At 39.2% G+C, this 13,642-nt stretch overlaps 1 pseudogene; it reads right to left on the bottom strand.

The window, feature by feature from the left end:
* Positions 1 to 3,303: 3,303 nt before the first annotated feature.
* Positions 3,304 to 3,903, bottom strand: LOC127205912 (high mobility group protein B2-like; annotated as a pseudogene).
* Between the last annotated feature and the right edge of the window lie 9,739 nt (positions 3,904 to 13,642).

Below are 13,642 nucleotides of genomic sequence, written 5' to 3'. Positions count from 1 at the left end.
AATAGTTTTGTAATCATTAATGATCAATTTTATACTGGATTTCCCATCCCTGTCCTTTTGGTTGTTTTGTTTATTTGTTTGTTTGTTCATTTACAAAAGATTCTCAAGTATGCTAGGATGGTCTTGAATTCAGGAAGCAGCAGAGGTTGATTTTGAATTTCTGAGTCCTGGAATTATAGGTATGTCATCCAGTGTTGGTGGTCCTGGTCAGCCCCCAGGTAAGGTAAATGCTCTGCTCCCTGACCAACAACCCCAGCTTCTTTATATTGGATCTTTATTCTAAAAATTAGTTACGAATATTTTTGCATGCTATTAGTAATGCTAAGATGAGACTGTTTAAAGGTCTTGTGTGAATGTGTGTGTGTGTGTGTGTGTGTGCATGCGTGCGTGCACACATGTGCATGTGTATGACAGAGAATTTCATGGTGTAGAAATGGGAAATCATGCATCTCATGGCCATTTTCTCCTTAATTCATCCTAACAGAAACCTAAGCATTTTTAACACTAGGCGCCATATCCACATGGGCAGGTGGTCACTACAGCTCTTTTGGTCAAGCCTCCACAAAGCTGTCACTGTCTTCTCACCCAGGTGCTGCCTCAGCTCGTCAGTCAGCTCACAACTTTGAGGAAAAGGTAACAAGAAAGTTAGCTCCCTAAAATCCGATGGCAAGTGAGATGGATTTTTTTAGATTTTTTTCTATTTTTATAATTAAGATTATCTTTATCTTTAGATGTTATTTAATAGTCTGGCACTTAAGAAATTATATTTATTAATTTAGTTTCTATCTACTAAGCTATCTGTTTCCGGGTTTGGAACCATAAGCCCTCTTTTAGAACAAATACCCACTTCATTAATTCAAACCTTTCAGCTGTGGCTTCACAAAGAGACCAAGTACGACCATTTATATTAGACACGTTGAAAGAAATGGGTGTTGAGATTTAGCTTACTTCAGAATCATTTTGATACAACTTAAATTTGATATACATCTGCTTGCTTAAAAAAAAAAAATCGTTGAATCACCCTGCCAGAATTCACATGTGTTATTTGGGGGTGGATTTTACTTAACCGTGCTGACTCTGGTCTTTTCCAAGAAGCCTTTGCTTATAATTTCAGAGGGATTGAGGAATCTCGGGAAACTTTAAAGCAACACAGCTCCGGATCATTTCTTGGTCCTAAAACGCGCTGCCTGCCTATGTCGTTTCCCCTCGAGTGTGTGAGGAGTGCAGCAGAGACCGTTACTGTAGGCCTGTGGAGGACCCACACTTGCTACCTGGCAACCATCCTGGAAGGAAGCCTTCTCTAAGAGACTTGGACCGCTGTGGTAGAAGCTCCAGCATCTCATCTGAGTCGCCCGCCACAATCAAGCCGCTAAAGCAAGCCCCCGTCATTTATTCTCATGAGCGTGCTGTTTCCAAAGATTAAAACAGGAAAAGCAATACCAAAAGTCTTCACCACTGTACAATTTATGAGCTGCTTTTAAATTTCTGAATAGAAAAAAGGAAAGAGCAAAGTGCTGCTTCAAGCTAATCAATGTTTTGTGATAAGGAAATCTGAAGACTGATAATTATGGGGTCCAAACACCCCATATCTGTCAACAGTTTCCACCTTTTTCGTAGCTCCACACACTGTAACTCATGCTATAATCTTGAATACCTTTCTTCTTTTCTCGCCCATGACAGCGTCTGCGTACCAGGATATTCGTGTTTTGCTTTTCCAGTCCCTTGAGACTCCTAAATGGTTCCATTCTTTCCTAATTTTGGTATTTCCTGAGCCTCTGCCTTCACGTCTCTTCTCAGCAGACTGAAACAGACTCTCTAATTTATCTTACTGAAGTCACTGGCAGGCATCAGTCTTCTGGTAGCAACTAAAAGAAGAAGCTCCTGGGAAAAGCTCAATATCAGTGTCAGATAGTGGGGGTAACAGGTGATGACTGGAGGGATAGAAACTGCCTATTTCAATGTTAATACTGGCGAGTTTTTAAACATTTTGAAAGGCCCTGTCGGCTGTTGGAGGGTGGGCTTTGTAGGCCATTTGGGGTTACTTAGTGAGTGGGCTTCCCTGAGTGGGCTTTCCTGAGTGGGCTTCCCTGAGTGAGTTGGCTGCTGATCGTGGCCCTGGATGTTTTCTGCAGGGATCAGGGTGTTAGAGGGGCTGCTGGGGATCAAATTCTACCTGAATTTGCCCCTGATAGGTTCTTCCCCCTTAATGCAAAGATCTTCAGGAAATAACTGGTGATGCACCAGAAAACATACTAAGTGATTGAGCATAGCAAGAACTAAGGGCATGTATACACACATACACACACGTGCGTGCATGTGCACACACAGGAGAGAGAGAGAGAGAGAGAGAGAGAGAGAGAGAGAGACAGAGACAGAGACAGAGACAGAGACAGAGACAGAGAGAGAATGAGAACAGGGCCCTTCTTATTCAAACCTGCATATATACAATTCTAGAACTCCGATTTTTTTCATTCAAGAAAATGTTTTTGTATGTTTTCTAAGTTAGGAATTCAGCTTTTCAAAACCATAAAATTTAAAGGATACTATTTTGTGACACACTATACAAAAGAAATCATACCTAAGTTACCTCAAAGAGCTTGAAATTTGGAGTGGATCACCATGTAGCTCATAAGAAATATCCCAAAATTTAAATCTTACTTACAGTGATATAAGTAGTTCCTTTGTTTTCTGATGTTCAAAAAAAAAAAAAAAAATGAGTATTCTTTGCTGTTTATTTTATTGTGTTTCTTATAAACAATAGCTTACAACAATGAATTGATGAGAGCATACGTTTTTACTATTCAGTCTAGAACACCTAAGCGTAGTGGTTGGACCATTGGATTAGTAAGTCTTAATGTAATATTCTTGTTTTACTTTGTTTGATAGTGAATAGATTTCTTAGCTACTGAATTAATTTTTAACATACATTATTTTATTACAAATTTAAAAAGCAAAAAAATCAACATCCTAAAAAAAATTACTGGTAGTACAAATTCCTATGAAGTTTTAAAAATTTTATTTATTTATTTATGTTTGATACCATAAGAAATTAAAGAAACCATTATATATTTAGGAACATTCAACATCAAAGCTTTAAATCTAACTGTTCACTGTAGCCCCTGAAAAAGCTACAAACTCCTTTTTTTTTTTTTTAAAGTATTTTTTCTACAAAGAATCTCATCAGCTATACAAAAATCTGTGCAGTTTCTATACTGAAGCTAGTGTTGAGCTGCACTTGAATTTCACATTCTTAGCAAAACAGTTGCCTGAGCACATACACTCCACACATTTGAGGACAGCCATTTATTCTTCCTCCTCATCTTCATCATCTTTTTCTTCCTCCTCTTCCTCGTCTTCTGGTTCATTCTTCTTTGAGCCTGTTGGCCTACCAGGCCCCTTCTTTCCTGTTTCACTTTTTCCCTTAGCGCGGTGTGCAGCAATATCCTTTTTCTACTCCTCCTTTAGTTTAGCTGTTTTCTGCTCATGAGTTATTTGTCTTTGGCAGATTGTTCAGACCATATCTTGCCCAGTTTCTTTGTAGTATCTCCAATAGACAGCCCGGGTGTTCACTTTTGATCTTTGGGCGATGCTCAGAGCCAAAACAGGAAGAAGGCATTGGCGGTCTTTTTGGAGCCTTAGGATCTTTTTTCTTCCCTCTCTTGTCCCCTTTGGGAGGAATGTGATTCTTCATCTCCCTGTCATATCGAACTTTGTCGTTCTTAGCGAAAATCTTCAAACTGTGACATTTCCTCTGCAGACATGGTCTTCCATCTCTCGGAGCATTTCTTCGAGAACTCGGTGAAGTTGACCGAGGAGTCGTGGTGCTTCTTCCTGGCAGGTCTGCACAAGGAAGGCGTACTAGGACATTTTGCCCTGCAGCTTGTTCGGGTCTACTTTGCTCATGCTGAGGGCACGGGGCATCAACCTGCTGAGGAGAAGGCCGAGTCACCACGGCCGGCGACCATGTACTTATTTTTGACAAAGGCTCATTTGGAAATTTAACCACCATGAAAATAACTTAAGACTACTTCCCTTATAAATGATATCTTTTTCACTAATAATTATTTTTTGAAATTCCTATTAAGTGAATGATGGGAGCTCAGAGACATGGAGGCTACTGCCTTTGGCTACCTTGGATAGCATATTTCAGTGACAGCAGTGAGTGTGACATAAGATTATAGGAAAAAGGCTAGGATCTTGAGAACAACCCTCCACTGGATAGCAAATGTATAATGTAAGCCTTGATTCTAGGCTTCTTCACAACAGCAAGCAATAAATTTGGTTCAGAAGATACCCAAATTATGGTACTGCTGTGATAGCAGCCTGAGTAGAATAAGACATTTCACGAGTAGTTAATGCTGAACTAGGGAATATACTAAGTGATTGAGCATAGCAATAATTTCAGAAGACAAGAAAAATCTCCATAAAGAGCATTTGAGAAGGGAGCTCAAAAAAGGTTAAAGTTTCCACAGGAAGAGCATGGTGATGGGAGATGTTGATGTCTGAAAATGGAAGGTCTTAGCAGAAAAGGCTATAAAGTACTTGATGAGATTACACAGCTTCTTAATTTTTATGGTCCCACTAATATATTGGGTGTGTTTATGTTAACATAAATACTATAGGAGCAAGCATAGTGTTTTAGTCGCTGTTCTATTGTTGTGAAGAGACACCATGACCACAGCAGCTCTGATAAAAGAAAACATTTAATCAGGGCTGGCTTTAACCTTTCTTGAGTATCCTTTTCAAATGTTCTTTATAGGAATTTTTCTTGTCTTCTGAAATTATTGCTTTGCTGTAGGCTTTGAACCTTTTCAAACCTACCTTTTCTTTCTTTCTTTTTTAATGTTTATACTTCTCTTTTAACTCATCTACCCTAGATAGGTGAGAAAAAAAAGTTAATGGGAACAGAAGTAAACCTTTTTTAGACTTAGTTTTTGTTGTTGTTTTTTTTGTTTTTTTGGGGGGGGGCGTTGGAATGAGTTTACTGGCATAGTCTGTAGGATCCCAGCAGACCTGTTAAACAGCAAAGCAGCAATTCAGCAGAAGTTACTGCAACCGCAGCCACTGGAACCCAGAACCTGAAAGTGTTTGCTGGAGCTGTTCTCTCTAGGAGCATCTTGAAGTGGAACGATGAACAGTCAAGACCAAGAAGCCTCACCTCTTGTTTTGGGCATATATATATATATATACAAGTCTGTTTCCAGCAGAAAAACATCACACACCCTCACACAAGTCTGTTTCACATCCCACACTTGGGATCAAAACAAAAATATGTTTACATGCACTACATACTCCCCTTTCTATTAAAAAATAAACAATATACAATAAGAATAATTATGAGGATTATCAGGTAAAAGTTACATTTACAAGATCTAGTCCATTTATATTTGATAATCTTGGAGAAAGCATTCCACTATCTATCCTATCTTAGTGAGTCCTATCACAGTGTCCAAAGTTTTTCTAAATCACTTTTTAAAATCATAACTTATATTTATCAACTTAGAAGCATGTATTTATCTCTTAAACAACTAAAGATTAATTGTAGTAATACTATGGCTATCTAGTCTTTAACCACATCAGAGACTTAAGAAGAAAATATTATCTAATATAAAGGAAGTACAGGCAAGCAGCTTCCAGAAGCACAGACATGATAGAGACTGTTGACTGTGTGGACAGTCACCAAAGGTTTTTTGTCTTTGTTTTTACCATTGCAGCATCCATTCTTTAACCTACCAGCCCAGAAATCTGACAGACGTTTCTGTGAAGTGGGAATTTTGAAGGACTGATCCACCTAGACTCTGTAAAGCTAGGCAGTCAATTTCCCAGTGTCCGGCTTGTTCACAGTTTGGACAGTCAGTCTGTTATTAGCAGTAGAGATAAGAACAGTTTTTTGGTCTAGTGGCTATTTTGTTTCTTTGACGACCATCATCTTCACTGAAACAGATTGGAGGTGCTGTCAGGAGTAGATGTGTCTCTCTGTTAGCAAAGCCCTTTATTACTGAATGTCATATTTTGTAGATCTCTGAAGTGTTTGAAGACAATTTATCTATTTACTGTAGTGCATAATCATATTTATCTATTATCTATGTATCTATCAATTTAGCTATCTATATATCTATCTATTCATCAATTGACCAACTTATTTATCTGTCTCAGTATATCTAAATAGACAAACATTGTTTTTAGCTATTACTCTCTGCTTAACCTTGAAAACATACACAGAAGATTAAATAAAACATTTTGTAATTAACAAAACTAGTATCTAACAAGACTACAAGTAAGATTTATAGGTGACTATTAACTTGTATCTCCACCCATATTGAACAGTTTGCAACAGTTATCTTTCATAAGACTAGAACTTTACATCACATTTTTAAATGAGTTGTACATGCACAATACATTAAGCCAAAGTTGAACAAAATAATTTTAAATGTTTATCAATATACAAGAATGTACAATACATTAAACAAGAGTTGAGCAAAATAATCTTAAATCTCTATCAATAAATAGCGTGTACAATGTAGTAAGCAAAAGCTTAACAAAATAATTAAAAATTTTTTATCAATATATAATACCAATGTAAAATATTTGAGGCTGGTAAGTTCAATAATCTACCTTTTATTCTATAATTGTCTATCTTCCCTTTCATTATTACCTTTTCCCCCTAACACTAGATAGGATAGAAAGATAAGCAAAAAAGAAGAATAGAAGGGAGAAAGAAAGAAATCCTAAATCTAACCCTTCTTAACCAATCCCTTTAGACAATAACAAACATTGATAACCTACCGACAACATCCATCCCATCTATTGGGAATGGGGGCGTCATGTTCTTAAAATTATTTTTTCTTGTCTGAGGGTAAAAACATCTTCTGTGTACCCTTAGAAAATCAAGATATTGGCCAAGCACTGGAAAAACTAGCTGTAACTGTTTTTGTCTAGTCTTTTTTGGAATCGATCCTATGGGCTACCCCTTTTAAAGTTGACATGTATGTAAATTCTTGAGGAAACAATAGCTGAGGCAGTCTTTGAGGTTGAATCACCTGGTCTACTTGTTTTGTCTTTATTATTATCTGGTCTTTTGTTCTGAAAATAAGGAAACTTTTAAAAAGTATTTGTATAGGTACATTCTACATATATATACATATATATGGACTATTCAAGGCATACAAATCATGTGAAGATGAATTTTTGTCTTATTTTTGAGCAGATGTAAGGCATCAACTTTATACGTTTGTTTGAGCTGTAATATCCAAGCAGTATGAAAGAATGGCATGTTATAAGGAGCAGGTAGCCCATAAGATTTTCTTGTTACTCAAAGACATGTATGTTTAAGATAGTAGGAGGTCTTTCCTCATCAGATCTAATCTTTATAAGTTTTGTTGGTAACTGTATTTTTCATTCCCTGTAGATACATAAACATAACCACATCCCCATCGCAATACTATTGCAGATTTCCATTCCATTGTCAACAGATCATTATAGTATATTGGTTGTCCTAGTTCCCCAGCTTTTTCTATAACCTAATATCTCTCAGCTCTGCTGTTGTTCTTTATTTTACCAACATTAAGAAAATTTAAAGTCAAGAAAGCATTATTTAATCTTTCTCTGTGGGTCTTTACCCTTTCTTTTTCTTTAATGAGCATGTCTTTTAAGCTATGATTAGCTCTTTCTACAACTGTTTGTCCTGTAGGATTGGGTGGTATACCAGTAATGTGCTTTATATTATAATACTCAAATTTTTTCATCTTATTGGATACATATGTAGGAGCGTTGTCAGTCTTAATTTGTGCATTTGTGTCATTATTTTTAATAAGCGAAATTACTCAGTCAGCGTTTTTAGAATTTAAAACAGATGTCCATTGAAACCCTGAGTATGTATCAATGATATGATATATGTGCCTTTGTTTTCAAAATTCCGTAAAATGGAACACATCCATCTGCCAGATTTTATTTCTTTTGATACCCCTAGGGTTACATTCAGCAGGCAATGGAGTTTGGTCATACAAAGAACATGTAGAGCACATTTTAATTATTTCTTTGGCTAGTTGCCAAGTGATAGAAGAATTTTAAAAACTTTGCTTTTAACATGATGCTTTTTATGAAATTTTGAGGCTTCTAAACCATTTTTATTATCAATTGGTTAATTTTCTCATTTCTTTTCATGCCAATAGACCTGATAAACTTGATGAGACCAAATATGAGTAATATTCCAGGGATAGTTTCTACTTTTGATGGCTTTTTGCAATTTAATAAATAACAAAGTTAATTTTTAGTTATCAGGAGTAAATTTAGCAGTTTCTATACATAAAATAACCTTTTCTGTATATTTAGAGTCAGTAATTATACTTAGAGATTTAGGAAAATCTAATAGCACCGTAAGGACTGTACACAATTTCGATTTTTGAACTGAGGTATATGGGCATTTGATTACCTTAGTTATTTTGTCTGATTTATAACCTGCCATTCTCATCTTATTTGCATCAGTATAGAAGATTGGTGCCTCTGGAATTGGTGTTCTTTTTACAATGCGTGGAAGAATCCAATTAGTTCTTTTTACAAGCGGTGTATGTTTGCTTTTTGGTTATTTGTTATTAATTTTTTCCAAGCAGTTACTACAAATCTTTGTCAATATTTATTGGTTACCCATAATGATGTGATCTCATCATTAGTAGGAGGCACTACGATTTTAGTTGGCTCTATTCCTGACAGTTGATATAATTAAAATCTGACATATCTACTGGATGTCATGCCATTTTATCATAAGCCTCACCACCATCACTAGCAGGGATATTTTACACAAATACTGCAAAAGCTGATGGTGTCTGTGTAGCCCTAGAGAATTTCTCTGTCAGAGTGCTTGCCTCCAAAGCCCTTTCGGCCTTTCTGCTTTCCTGTTCCATTAGAACCCTTTCAGCCTCTTGGCCTTCTCCTTTTCCTCTGCCCCCTTCTGCTCGCTGTTACTCCGAACACCTGGTGTGTGGAGCAGGGCAGAGTAGCAAGGGTGGTAAACTCCAGGTTTTAGCTATCATTGAATCTGAACAGCCCCCACCTCCCCATTTATCAGTGGTGTTATTTGTTTTCCAAGTGTTTTCATCGCTACCTGTAAACTGTTTTGTTGCACCACCAACACTGAAGTCTGTTTTAGAACTATAGAATTTAGTTACACTTTTGGTTTTCGTATCTCATCAGTCTTTTTTCCAATCTTTTAAAAATGGAATATTGTAAAAAGACAAAGCAAAAACAGAAAATTCCCTCTGGATATAAAGCAGGAAAAATCCTTACAAAAGTAGCTGCCGTTTTGCTGACACCCTGAAAGAGTATCTTTATACCTTTAAAACCTGTATTTTTTTTTTTCTCTATAGCATTAGAAGTTAAATTACCCATTATGCTCAAACCACACTTTGGGCACCACTTGTAGGCTTTGAACTTTTTCAAAACCTACTTTATTTGGGATTCTTTAATGCTTATGACTCTCTTCCAGCCTACCTACCCTAGAAAGGATAGAAAAGAGGTTAATGGGAACTGGGGAAGTAGGCCTTTTTTGTTTGTTTTTTGTTTGTTTTTCTTTTATTATGTTTTGTGTGTGTGTGTGTACACACATGTGTTTACTTTTATTGAATGTCTATGACTTACAAGTCATGCACCAAAATCTCTCTCCTCTCCCCATCGTCTCATATCCACCTTCTGCCATTGCAACCTCCCCCCAATAAAATAAAACAAACAGACAAAAAATCTTGTCACAGAAGCTGTACTGTATCGCGCAGTATAGCCTTTTGTCCACATATGCTTACTTTCAAATGTTCATTGCTGTGAGTCACGGGTCTGGTTTGAGGCCTACACTGTCTTTACCGGATCCACACTGGGACTGCTGTCGGATATCCTGTTGATGCTGTGTGTCAAGGAGATTCCTAATATTTCAATCTGCAGGTCCAGCCCCTTCATGTGTTCCAGCAGGTCATACATGGGGTAGATGTTGGGGTGAGGTCAACTCAGAGCCCTGGATCAGGGTTCGCTCCCTTGTCCTCTGGGCAGGATCGGCTTTCCCACTCCCCTTTCCTCAGGTCAGGGCCCGCTCTCCTGCTCCCCTGTCATCATGGCAGGGAAAACTGTCCTGCTCCTCTGTCCTCAGGTCAGGGATGGCTCTCCTGCTCCCATGTCCTCGAGGTGGGGCTGGCTCTCCCACTCTTGTGTCCTTAGGGCAAGGCTGGCTTTTCCGCTCCCATGTCCTCAGGGCAGGGTCAGCTCTCCAGCTCCTGTGTCCTCAACGCTGGGACAGTTCTCCAGCTCCCAAGTCCCCAGGACTGTCTCACCTGCTCCTGAGACCTCAGGGCCAGCTCTCCTGCTCTTGTGTCCTTAGGGTCAGCTCTACTGCTCTTCAATTTGCCAGATTGTTGCTGGCTGTCAAGGCCTGGATAGCCTCCTACTCCTGTTGGTACTGGATCTTATGGGCCATCAAGCAGGTGGCAAGTGGAGGCCCCTCAAAGTCTTTGTTGAGTAGCTCATAGAAACCATTGATGTTGACCTAGTTCTGCTTCTTGTCCAGATGCAGTGTGCTATAGATGACATCTTGGATCATCTTGGCTTGGGTATTTCTAATACATTGTGCTAAGTGTTTCCTTCCAATCAGGCTGCTCTTAGGGGTGAACATTTCTGTGTAGTTCTGGACCACAATCCTCTTCAGAATTCATTGAGGACCTCATCTTTCTTTTTAAAAAATATATCTTATTAATTTATTCATGTTACATCTCAATTGTTATCCCATCCCTTGTATCCTCTCATTCTTCCCTCCCTCCCACTTTCCCTGTACTCCCCTCCCCTATGGCTGTGACTGAGGGAGACCTCCTCCCCTATATATGCTCATAGGGTATCAAGTCTCTTCTTGGTAGCCTGCTATCCTTTCTCTGAGTGCTGCCAGGCCTTCCCATCCAGGGGACGTGGTCAAATATGGGGCACCAGAGTTCATGTGAAAGTCAGACCCCACTCTCCATTCAACTGTGGTGAATGTCCTGTCCATTGGCTAGATCTGGGTAGGGGTTTGAAGTTTAATGCATGTATTGTCCTTGGCTGGTGCCATAGTTTGAGCAGGATCCCTGGGCCCAGATCCACCCATCATAATGTTCTTCTTGTAGGTTTCTAGGACCCTCTGGATCCTTCTATTTCCCCATTCTCCCATGATTCTCTCATCTAGAGTGCCAATAGTATGTCCTCACATCTATCCCACTTTCCTGGTAAGTGAAGACATTCATGGGACATGTCTCTTGGGCTACTGTCCAGATTTAAGTGAGTATATACTGAGGAGCTCATCTTTCGAACCCCACGTGGCCCCGAGCCTGCTGCACAGCCCCACGCCTGCCTTGGGCAGCCCCTTGATCAGAGATGTAGACCTTTTTAGACTTAGTTTTTTGGAACAATTTTGCTGGCATAGTCTGTAGGATTCTAGCAGACCCATTAAACAGCAAAACAGCGATTCAGCAGAAGCTACTGCAACCACAGTCGCTGGAAGCCAGAAGAGCTGCTGGAACCAGGAACTTTAAAGAGACACTCTCTAGGAGTGTCTCCAAGTGGAGTGATGAACAGCCAGGACCAATAAAACTTCTCTCAGAGCCCATACTAGGATGTTTATCAGTTGGCAAAGACCAAGTCTCCCCAAGAGGCAGTTCCTCTTCCAGTGGACAAACGTCACCTGTTCTCTCACAAGTCTGTTTCTAGCAGACAAACACCGTGCAACCTTAAACAAGTCTGTTTCACATCCCACACTTGGGATTAAAACAAACACATGTTTACATCCACTACACTATGTTGAATCACTTAGTATATTCCCTGGTTCAACATTAACTACTTGTGAAATGTCTTATTCTACGCAGGATGCCATCACAGAAATAAGCATAATTTGGGTAGCTTCTGAACCACAGAAATTTATTTCTTGCTCTTGTGAAGAAGGAGAAGCCTAGGATCAAGGCTTAAATTCTACACTTGATATCCAGTGGAGGGTTGCCCTCAAGGTAATAAATAGTCTTTTTCCTTAACTGTCTCCATCGCCTAGTGCATGGTCTAAACATTTTTAATGACTGAGTTGTATGACTGAGCAGACAGTACTTCAGCATGCATTATAGGACCATTTGTAGGATTGTTACACATACTGCAGGGACACTGTTATCACAACTTGGGATTTGTAAGGTTTGAGTTAATGGTATGTGAAAAATATAGAAATATATGTACTGCCCATCTTTATGCTGGAGACTCACATAACAAACAAATTTTAAAAAGAACACCGGCAGACATTGCTGTTGGGTGTGTGAGAAGCTGGAGGGCCACTGCAGTTTTAGCAAGTGCTTCCTGTCATGATGGACCTGGGGAGGAGGGGAGCTGATGGCCAACGAAGGCTGAGGTCAAATGGCTGTTGAGCAGGAAGCGGCAGCAGTGATGGCACAGTGGACAAGGAGACTCACTGTAGCCACTCAGTTACTCTGTCAAACTGGTGCCTAACACCAGTGTTTAAGAGACAGATTGCTCTGAACAAAAATGCTGCTAAGAAATTGCCTTGAGTTCCCTTGGGCTGATTTGCATGAACCTCTTCATCATTTGTGTGGCAGGCAATACCATTTCCAATACGCTACTGTGATGGTGTGCATGAAAGTCTGAGGAGCCATTTCAGCTATTTTGAAGACTCTAGAGCGTTCAAGTCAGAAGTTTCTTCAGAGTTTGGTCTACCTCACTGGGAATGTCACCAGTTTGGTATTAGATATTTGCAAGTATGAAGTCCATGGGACGCTACCTACATGTGTCTATGGTTTGCTGGCCTTTGCTGAGCTCTCTGAGAGAGCCTGAGCATACGGGTTTCCTTACATCCTGTTTAAGTTCCGTGGCTCTATAGTATATTCACCGTAAAAATAATCACTCATGCTGAACAGCACTCAGATGTTTCCATTTCTCCATGGTGAGGATCCAGATTCTAGATCAATGTACATATTCCTCCAAAACAAATAAACTATAGCACAACTCTTGAGTGAAAATAATGAAAACTTTAATGCTGTCAGTATACAGCAATACAACAAATAAAACAAGACTTTATCTAACTGAAGGATAGTAGCTGCTAAATCAAGGACCACAGTAGCATGTCTTTTAAGTAAATTAAACAGTCAAGACCAATGCCTTTAAAAAGTTGTACAAGTTCCCCACGAGTAAACTTGTTTTCTTTTGCAGTTCACTTCTATTTAGCATGAGCTGAGATGACAGTTCTACTGTAGACACTTTAGGAAGATGCTGGGACGCAATGACACATGATGACCATTCACATGCCACAAGGACCTAACTAACTGAGACTCAGCAATGTGGAAATCACTCATTGTTTTATGAGACAGTATGCCTATATTAAGGAGGTATGATCTAATGGTTACAATCTGGGAAAGTATTAGTAATTCAAATGTAGCTTCTTCTTCATGTCCCTACGTCTCCAGGGACAGGGCTATTTCTTTATTCCAAGTATAGAGAAGACTTTCTGGGTTGATTGTCTCCAGAACTGCTGGGAGGGCCAGAGATGATGTTTTGTTTATTCAAATGCCAAGGTGGGAGGTCTGAATCCACGGAGGGGGTGGTGGTGGTAAAATATTGTTTAAGATATAGGGTAAAAAGTCCTAGCTCA

This window comes from Acomys russatus, chromosome 22 (genome assembly GCF_903995435.1).
Source record: "Acomys russatus chromosome 22, mAcoRus1.1, whole genome shotgun sequence".
NCBI lineage: Eukaryota > Metazoa > Chordata > Mammalia > Rodentia > Muridae > Acomys > Acomys russatus.
The sequence above is the reverse complement of the archived record's forward strand: the minus strand, read 5'-3'. Positions and strand labels throughout refer to the sequence as shown.